We start from the raw sequence: 10,790 nt of genomic DNA, 5'->3' as shown, positions 1-10,790 counted from the left end.
AATTGATCCTAGATTTGGCTAGCTTAAATTAGTAGAGATATACAGTGCGGGCAAGCTTATGGTACGACCACGGGATGCATATGAATTCTTTGTGAGAGTGAGTGAATTTGGTTCAATTTTGCGATGTTCTTAATCTATATTCAAAAGTATATTTGAATGAATGGACTATCTATAGTAATTCTTTTGTTTGTTGGTGAGGGGCACATGATCTCATGAATGATTGGTAATGTTGTAAACTTTCTTGTTAGGTAAGTGCATGAATTGAGGGTGCTTAGTGGTTACAATTTTTTTCGGCTTTTGAGGTTGGGTTGTGACAAATAGGTTGTTGGAATTGATTGAAGTGAAATATTATACTTGGGCATGCTTAGACGGGAATAATGTGAATTTTTGTGTGTTCATGCTTGTGTGCCGGTGTTGATCATAGTCTAGGGTATAGTGTGTGGGTAAAAGATAAAGTACTCCTCTATCATTGATACTTGTACGTAGTTGGGGGATTTATTAGATAGTCCCATTGCTTGAGGACGAGCAACGTTTAAGTGTGGGGTGTTGATTATAGGCTATAATTACTTATTTTAGTCGATTATTACACTCAAATTTACTGCACTTTGGTTGAGTTTGCGCTTTAATCGCTAGTGTTTTGCACTAACTGTGTGTTTTATGCCTTGTAGGAGTGACTCCGAGCTATGTAGATGTTATGGAATGAACTCAAGTGATTTGGAGCTTTGAAGTCTGAGTAAAAGCCCAAGGATACAAGTCGGGATCGCGTTTGGGGGTCAACGGAGGCTAGTTAGAGCGAACGAAGAATCGAGCATGCATATTGTGCACTATCTAGTAAAATAGATATAACTTTTTGCTCAGAACTCCAATTTGGCTCCACAATATATGGTTGAAAAGCTAACTCAAAGAGCTACAACTTTCGTGTTTTACGTTTTTCCAAATACCAAACGGAACAGGGTGAAAAGTGCACGCCCATATGTGCGATCGCACTAGTTTTAGCGCGCCCAGGACAGAAAGTTGTCTAACTAGCGCGGCCATTAGCGCGCCCAGATGACCCGGGAAAAATATCCTTTTTCACATTGGAGAAGGTATAATTATTTGGGTCCAACCCTACTTGGTATATATACATGGAAAAATGATATTTTGAGGAGGAGGACTCCACTTTAGAGAGATCTAACATACTTTGGAGGAGAATTCACGTGGGGGAACACACACCACGCTTGGAGGAGGCTTCTAACTAGTTTTTCTCTCTTCTCTTCCTTTAGTTTCATAGTTTATTAGTTCTAGAGTTTTGGGTGCTACATGAACGTTGTAGTTTGAAGCTTTAATTGTTCTTATTATTTTATCATATTGGTTTATTTATTCAATCTTGCGCTTAATTATTTGATTGTTTGATCACCAATTGAATACTATCTACGAATTTGGGATTGAACTCGGGAGAGGGAATTCTAGATTGCATATAAGATTGAGTAGCAAGATCTTAACTCTTAGGGGGAGCGGATTTGCGGTTAGGATAGGAATATACCTAATCGTCTTGCTTGGTTACTATACGGGAATTATTAATGCGTTCTTGTTAATTCTAATTCCATAGGAATATAGGCGTTAGGTTAGCTTGAATAGGCGAGTTGTACTTTGGGAGAAGGCTACGAGCAATATCAACCCTGTCAATTAATAAACCAGATAAATTAATTAGACGATTTAAGTGGAAAACTCAACGGGATTGTTAGCTAACCCATAGCTCTAGAATATTCACTCATATTGAATTCGTCTCTATAATTCACCAACTTATTTTCTTTAATCTCTTAGTTTACTACTCTAGATTATCTTTAGTTAAATATTCATACGTTAGGATTCGCTTGAATAGATTAATTGTTTGGTTTAATTTAGTTGATAGTTAATCACAAGTCCCTGTGGGTACGATATCGGGACTTACAATCCTATATTACTTGTCGACCACGTATACTTGCGTGTGCGTTTGGGAGCAACAAATATCTTACTTTTGACTTTTTAGTTTTATATCATATCTGGTTTATTTATTCCTTTCGAAAAAGGTTTTTGTAATTTATTTTGTTAGTAGTATTTTGGTATAAGTGTGAAGACAATTAAAGGGACCTACTTTCTCTTCTTTGTCTAATATTGAGGAGTAATATAAAAAACTTGAGTTGAAAATTATTTTCTCCTTCAACTTTCCTTTATAACTTGAACTTCCTATAATTTTTAACAACAGACATGTACCTCTTCACACAAACGGTCGATATATGTAATACTTAACATCCAAAAATTTTTAACAAAAATAATAATCACACATGATAATCTCCCAAAATACATCTAAAATACTATCAAATCCTCCACAAATTCCATGATCAATATTAAATTTTTTTCAGCAATTTCCTCCTCCAGCAAGCAAGGTCGAATCCTTTTTTGTAATGTTAATTGATTTCACTATTCTTTGTTTCTTTGGGTACTTCGATACTGCTTTATTTTGATTTCTTTTATGGCAAAACACGTACTCAAATTTTACTATTTCTATTGTTTTTGCTTTGTCATATAATGTATGATATTTGTTTTGAGGCTTGACTAATTCGGATTCACGCTAAAAGAGTTCCACTTTATGATTAAAACTACTCCCTTTCGGAGGCAACTCATGCCCAAAGTTCAAGGTCAAAATCTCACGACTCAACTATCCGATTCTTCAAAGGCAACTATATACCCGAGCTTCGCCACAATCTTTGGTGGTATTTCATAATTTTGTTGGAAGTGAGATATTCAAAGGCAACTCATTCTCTCTGCAGAAGTTGTGTTATATATTTACTACACTATTCTTATGCGTTAAAAATAAATGAATAAATAAATAAATAGTGCTATTTTAGAATTTAAATCTCCAAATAAAGTAAGATCATATTGGTTCAATCTATTTCTTTAACACTACATGCACTACTTAATTCACAAAAAATTACAATACCTTCTTTTCTTTAATTTTTTAGTTGTCTTTTTGTCTTCTTTTGCGTTTAGTATTAACTCATATGATGATTTATTGATTGTAGCATTAGAATAGTGTTTGACATGTGAGTTGAAGAAAAACATATAAATCGGCAAAATAAAATGTCAATGCAGCATGCCAGTTTGAGCATGCATATATTGTCCAATTTAAAGTCGTATAATACCCCCAAGTGATATTAATTCATTGTCCACATAAATGAAACATTCAGAGAGATAATTTTTCACATACTTACTAATTGAACTACAATATTTCAAGGTATTTTGAATATGGGAAGCAGAAATAATGCAAATAAATATGGTTGAGAAAAACATCACGCATTCCGTATACAAAAATAAAATTAAACACTCATATCAAAATAGGTGAGAGAAGACAACAAAAATTTAAAATAAAATATCACAATAAATAAACTCTTTGTGCTAAATGTATAACATTTTTTACTTTCTAAAATTCAAACTAACATATTAAGTAAATGTGTTATATGAGAAAATTTGCAACATAAATTTTTTTTATGTATAGAAATTCGTATATAACTCCCAAAGCAGTGTTTAAGTGGAGTAAATTGTTTTTTTTCTTCTTTCGGGTTATTTGTTTCTCTCTCTTTACTTTTTTACTGCTCTTTGTTTGTGTGAAAACTAAGATGGTAGAAAAAAGATTGTCGGTTATAAGTTCATTACTGTAAATGATTCCACTCGGGGAAAAAAAAAGATTATGGGAGCTGCACCTATTAATTCCAAATAAAATTATTAGAAAAGAAAATAGAGTATGCATAACATAGTTAAGTGAGTCCTTTAAGAACTTTCATAATCATATCTAGTAGAATCAATTAACAATGTTGGCTTTAGGGAAGTTCGGTTGGTACCTGCTCAAAATTCAATATGTTACATAAAAACCCATTTGAGATAAGGAAACAAACAAAGTCATAGTAGAGATAACAAAAGAAGAAGCCATATAAAAAGTGTTGGTTGGCAAAGGGTAAAAAAGATTCACCAAGTTTGAATGACATTCATCTTTTAACACTCTCCAAATATAGGAACTCCTCATTGGTATGCGCATTATATATAGCAGGACATATATCGAATGCACTGTGCACACATAGATCTCTATAAAGGCTTCTGCAATTCTCCTTATTTATGATAAATCAAAATAGTCTCTCAAACTCTTCAAAGTTCAAAGTGAAGAAACTGTTATACTCACCATAATACGGTAGCAAGACAGTTTTTCTTCAATGCCCCTCACTCACCTTCTACTTCATTTCTTTTATTAATCAAAGTCAAAAAAAAATTTGTGTTTGGTGAAGGAGATAATGGAACTCAGATCTGGTCCAAATGGAGAGATGAGAATCAAATTTCAATGGGAATATTACAAGAAAAAGAGAAGATGAACCAATGCTTGTTCAAAGGAAAAGATTACGGTTTGCTTTGTAAGCAATAATTAGAAGAAATAGGCCCACACATTAATACTCATAACTGTTGTATTAATTCAATTAAGGAAGAAGAAAACGGAAGCAATACAAGGAAATTAGAGAGATTTCAGGAGAGTAATGGAGTAATAAATAAATAAAACTAATAACTGAAAATTTTGGTAACCTTTAATTTCTGCATATTTTTAGATGGAAAATAAGGATAAAAGAGCAAAAAATTAAGAAAAAAGAAATACACATGCTCCTTCTCTCATAATATATGCGTGACCTCCGTCTCTCATGCTCATTCCCCAATTCCCGTGCTAAGAAACCCAAAACCCCCCTTTGCACAGTTGCACTCTGTATAGAAAATCAACCATGGAAGCCAATCAAAATCAACAACAACACAATGCAAATAACCACCAAAATGTCATCTACGTATGTTTTAATTGTAGCAGGAAAGTCTTTGCTAATCTCTCAGGAATCCAATCGCACAATGCAACCATTCACCGGAAAAATCAACTCCCTTGCGATCATCCTGATTGTAAGAACATGTTCCGTTGGCCGGCTGATCTTGCCCGGCACAAAGAGGCCGAACACGGTCACCCTGCCTAACGTTCTAGTTATCATTTCTCAGGTTAGATTAGTGTTAGAATTTAGGTTATTAATTTTTTTTAGTAAAATTATCTGATACATTTTGTCTGTTGATACTTCTAGAAGTATATGTTAATTAGGGTTTTGTTCGCTGGATTCTATTGCTTTGATAGTCTTCCTTTGTTTTTTGTTTTTGAAAAATACAAAATATACATTTTAGAAGTTTCAAGTGCTTGTTCTCTGTTTGCTATTATACAATCATATCAATTGTATTTTATGAGTAAGTAGCGGTTTCTCTGATCGTATTTTAACCCTTAAGAAGTATACTGTATGATGAAATATGGATTTCGCTAACAAGTCTGAAATCTTCTCTAGGTGGCAGCAGAAACTGAATCAAACAAATATGCCAGCAATATTATTCTCTACGAAAATGTTAGCATCAAATATAATGGCGGCTTGAGGGTACTTGCTATTAATAGTTTGGGAAGATTTTTGTCCAACCGTGATAACAATATCAGGTCATTATCAATCTTCTATTTTTGCTTATTTTACCCTCAATATGTTTGGGGTTATCTTATCTTGGCGACTTTGTCTTTTGGGTCCTGGTGTGATGACCAGTGGTGTCATGCTCTTGAAAAATTGTTTAACCAAAACAAAATTCAATTGTTATCAAAAGTCTATCTACATTCAATATGCACTTCTGTGTCTAGACCCTATTGATCTTGTATGTATTTTGCAATTAAGTGGTTTTCCATTTGTTGTGTGTCTTCAACCTATAGGACATTCTTGTAATATAGTGTTCTAGGTGTTAATGGTGGTCAGAAATTCTGTTGTCTCTTTGAACTCCCTTGTCTGGTCCAATGATTCCCCTTTCCTTTTTTTTCGTTGGCTGAGAAAATACACTGGCTGTTAACTGGTTGTCTTCAAAAAATTTACTGCCATGACAGATCTTTGACATGCCCATGTCGGCACCACCATGCTGAATTATTCACCTGTTTATTTCTTTGTTTTAGCCTTTGTTCTTTTGAGGTATAGAAAAGAGGGATTTCTTTCCTAGTTTCTTCTTTATATGATTCTTGCACTGTTAGATATATCTGCATGATAATTATTGTTATTTGTCTAGTCAGCATGATTTCTTTTTTAATCTTAGTGAGTGAGGTCTACTTATTTCAGATATTCATTGTCGTGCGAGATTTTTGATATCACAATCCTAAACTTCTGTCTTCTATTCTCTCACAGATGGTGAGGACACGTGCTACCCGAGATGATCAGGCACCCACGCCCTCTATTGCAGCCGTCAGAGGCCAGGGCTGGGGTAGAGCTCGAGGACGCGCACGCGGTGTAGCCAGAGCACCCGCGCAAGCTGCCACCGAGGAGCCGCCAGCAGTTCCGGCCAGAGCCCAGGCACCTGATACGCCTACTGCTACTACTACTCCAGCACTTCAGGAGACTCTGGCACAGTTCATGAACATGTACACCATTTTGGCTCAGGCAGCGTTGCTTCCCCTTGCTGCAGCTACATCCCAGGCTGGGGGAGGAGCACAGACTCCCGCCGCCCGCACCCCTGAGCAGCGAGTGCATGTGGATCAGGTCCCAGAGATTATTCCTGTACAGCCTGCAGTCCCAGATCAGCCCGAAGACAGGGCAGCGGCTTCAGAGGATGAGCAGCGGAGGCTTGAGAGGTTCAAGAAGTACAAGCCTCCTATATTTAGTGGTCTAGCATCAGATGATGCTTTGGGATTTCTAGATGAGTGCTACTGTCTTCTCCGTACCATGGGTATATCAAGATCGAGCGGGGTTTCCTTCACTACTTTCCAGCTTCGAGGAGCCGCATATGAATGGTGGCGTACTTATGAGTTAGACAGTCCGGATGAGGCAGCTTCCCTGACTTGGACTCAGTTTTCAGATATGTTCCTGAGAGAGTATGTTCCTTAGAGCCTCAGGGACACATGGCGCGCAAAGTTTGAGTATTTGCGCCAGGGTACTATGACTGTCTTGGAGTATGATGTCTGTTACACCAGCTTGGCTAGACATGCACCAGCATTGGTTTCTACTGTTTGCGAGAGGGTTCGCCAGTTTATTGAGGGGCTTATTCCCAGCATCAGGTCTAGCATGACTTGTGAGTTGGAGATGGATATTTCTTATCAGCAGGTGGTGAGCATTGCTAGGAGGATTAAGGGTATGCATGCTGGGGATAGAGAGGAGAGGGAGGCCAAGAGGTCTCGAGAGTCGGGCCATTATTCTGGTGCTCGTGCCCCAGCTACAGGTCGTCATAGTAGGGGTTATATGAGTCACCCCGTTCATTCAGCTCTTCCAGCAGCCAGTGGTATTCCATCTCCTTCTAATCCTCGGGAGCCTTATTATGCACCTCCAATATCTAGTGCGCCTCCTGCGCGGGGTGCATTCAGTGGTCAGTTCAGCAGACCTGGCCCGAGCCAGTCATAACCGTCGCGTACTCCTAGAGCTTGTTTTGAGTGTGGTGACACGCACCATATGGTGGGGGATTGCCCCAGACTTAGGAGGGGTGCACCTCCGCAGACTTCTCAGCCACAGCGTGCCCCGTAAAGTTCTCAGGCTATGGTTACAGCTCCAGTTACTACCCCACCTGCTCAGCCAGCTAGAGGTAGAGGTCGAGGAGGTAGAGGTCGCCCTAGAGGGGGAGATCAGGCTAGATACTATGCCCTTCCTGCCCGTACCGAGGCGGTTGCCTCCGATTTTGTCATCAGAGGTATTGTCCTGGTTTGTCACACAGATGCATCGGTTCTATTCGATCCAGGCTCCACTTATTCTTATGTGTCTTCTTATTTTGCTCCGTATTTGGGTGTATCTCAGGGATTCTTTGAGTTCCTCTGTTTATGTTTCTACTCCTGTGGGAGATTCTCTTGTTGTGGACCGCGTTTATCGGTCGTGTTTGGTTGCTCTTAGTGGTTTTGAGACCAGAGCCGATTTATTGTTGCTCAGCATGGTAGATTTTGATATTATTTTGGGCATGGATTGGTTGTCGCCCCATTATGCTATTCTTGATTGTCACGCCAAAATTGTGACGCTAGCTATGTCAGGTGTACCGCGTGTTGAGTGGAGAGGTGCTTTAGATCACACTCCCAGTAGAGTTATTTCTTTCCTTAAGGCTCAGCGGATTGTTGAGAAGGGGTGTGACGCGTATCTAGCTTATGTGAGAGATGTCAGTATTGATACCCCCACAATTGATTCAGTCCTAGTAGTACGGGATTTTTCTGATGTGTTTCCAGCTGACCTTCCAGGCATGCCGTCTGATAGAGATATTGATTTTGGCATTGATCTATTGCAGGGCACTCAGCCCATTTTTATTCCTCCGTATCGTATGGCTCCTCATAAGTTGAAAGAGTTGAAGGATTAGTTATAGGAATTGCTTGATAAGGGTTTTATTAGGCCCAGTGTATCACCGTGCGGTGCTCCTGTCTTGTTTGTGAAGAAAAAAGATGGTTCTATGCGTATGTGCATTGATTATCGCCAGTTGAACAAAGTTATAGTGAAGAACCGTTATCCTTTGCCTCGTATTGATGATTTGTTTGACCAACTATAGGGTGCGTGAGTGTTCTCTAAGATTGACTTGCATTCAGGTTACCATTAGTTGAAGATTCGGGAGCCAGATATCCCGAAGACTACTTTCAGGACTCGGTATGGTCATTACGAGTTCCTTGTTATGTCATTTGGGCTGACCAATGCCCCAGCAGCCTTTATGCATTTGATGCACAGTGTGTTCCGGTCATATCTTGACTCATTCGTCATTGTCTTTATTGATGATATCCCGGTATATTCCCGAAGTCGGGAAGATCATGAGTTGCACCTGAGGACTTTGCTTCAAACATTGAGAGAGAAGAAGTTATATGCTAAGTTCTCGAAATGTGAGTTTTGGTTGGATTCCATGGCATTCTTGGGCACGTGGTTTCTAGTGAGGGGATAAAGGTGGATCCAAAGAAAGTGGAAGAAGTACAGAGTTGGCCCAGACCATCTTCAGCTACAGAGATCCGTAGTTTTCTTGGGTTGGCGGGTCATTACCGTCGATTCGTTGAGGGGTTTTCATCTATTGCAACACATATGACCAGACTGACCCAGAAGGGTGCTCCGTTCCAGTGGACGGAAAAGTGTGAGGCGAGCTTTCAAAAGCTCAAGACAGCTTTGACTACAGCTCTAGTTTTGATATTGACTACAGGTTCAGGGTTTTATACTGTCTATTGTGATACCTCGAGGATTGGCCTTGGAACGGTATTGATGCAGGACGGTAGGGTGATTGCCTACGCGTCTAGACAGTTGAAGGTACATGAGAAGAACTATCATGTCCATAATCTTACGTTAGGTGCTATTGTTCACGCCTTAAAGATCTGGCGTCATTATTTGTACGGTGTGCCTTGTGAGATTTATACTGATCACCAGAGTTTGCAGCATCTGTTCAAGAAGAAGGACCTTAATTTGCGTCAGAGGAGATGGCTAGAGCTGCTGAAGGACTATGATATCACTATCTTGTATCACCCGGGCAAGGCCAATGTGGTGGACGATGCTTTGAGCCGCCGGGCAGAGAGTTTGGGGAGTTTAGCTTATTTACCAGCAGCAGAGAGGCCCATGGCGATGGATGTTCAGGCCTTAGCCAGCCAGTTTGTAAGATTGGATCTTTCGGAGCCCAGTTGGGTTCTAGCTTGCATGGTCTCCCGTCTTTCTTGTTTAATCGTATCCGGGAGCGTCAATTTGATGACCCTCATTTGTTTGTCCTCAAGGACACGGTTATGCATGGCGATGCCAGAGATGTGACTATTGGTGATGACGGGGTATTGAGGATGCAGGATCGGGTTTGTGTATCCAATGTTGATGGGCTTCGAGAGTTTATTCTAGAGGAGGCCCATAGTTCGCGGTATTCCATTCATCCGGGTGCCGCGAAGAAGTACCAGGATTTGAGGCAGCACTATTGGTGGAGGCGTATGAAAAAAGATATAGTTGGGTTTGTCGGTGCATCAATTGTTAGCAGGTGAAGTATGAGCACCAGAGACCGGGTGGGTTGCTTCAGCAGATGGAGATTCCAGAATGGAAGTGGGAGAGGATCACCATGGAATTCGTAGTTGGACTCCCACGGACTTTGAGGAAGTTCGATGCCATTTGGGTGATTGTGGATTGGCTGGCCAAGTCCGCATATTTCATTCCTATGTGTACTACCTATTCTTCGGAGCGGTAGGCGGAGATTTATATCCGGGAGATTATTCGTCTGCATGGTATTCCAGTTTCCATCATTTAGGATAGAGGTACTAAGTTCACATCACGATTCTGAAGAGCCGTACAACATGAGTTGGGTACTCGGGTGGAGTTGAGTACAACATTCCACCCTCAGACAGACGGACAGTCCGAGCGCACTATTCAGATTCTTGAAGATATGCTCCGTGCGTGTGTGATTGAGTTTGGAGGGTCTTGGGATCAATTCTTGCCATTGGCGGAGTTTGCCTACAACAACAGCTATCATTCCAGCATTCAGATGGCACCGTATGAGGCTTTATATTGTAGGCGTTGTAGATCCCCGGTGGGTTGGTTTGATCCGGGCGAGGCAATATTATTGGGCACAAATTTGGTTCAGGATGCTTTAGAGAAGGTTAAGGTGATTCAGGAAAGACTCCGTACAGCCCGGTCCAGACAGAAGAGTTACGCGGACCGGAAGGTTCATGATGTTTCCTATATGGTTGGAGAGTGGGTTCTGCTTCGGGTTTCGCCTATGAAGGGCGTTATGAGATTCGGGAAGAAAGAAGTTGAGTCCGAGGTTTATTGGCACTTTTGAGATAT

This window comes from Nicotiana attenuata, chromosome 3, assembly GCF_001879085.1.
Source record: "Nicotiana attenuata strain UT chromosome 3, NIATTr2, whole genome shotgun sequence".
NCBI lineage: Eukaryota > Viridiplantae > Streptophyta > Magnoliopsida > Solanales > Solanaceae > Nicotiana > Nicotiana attenuata.
This window is presented reverse-complemented; position numbering follows the sequence as displayed.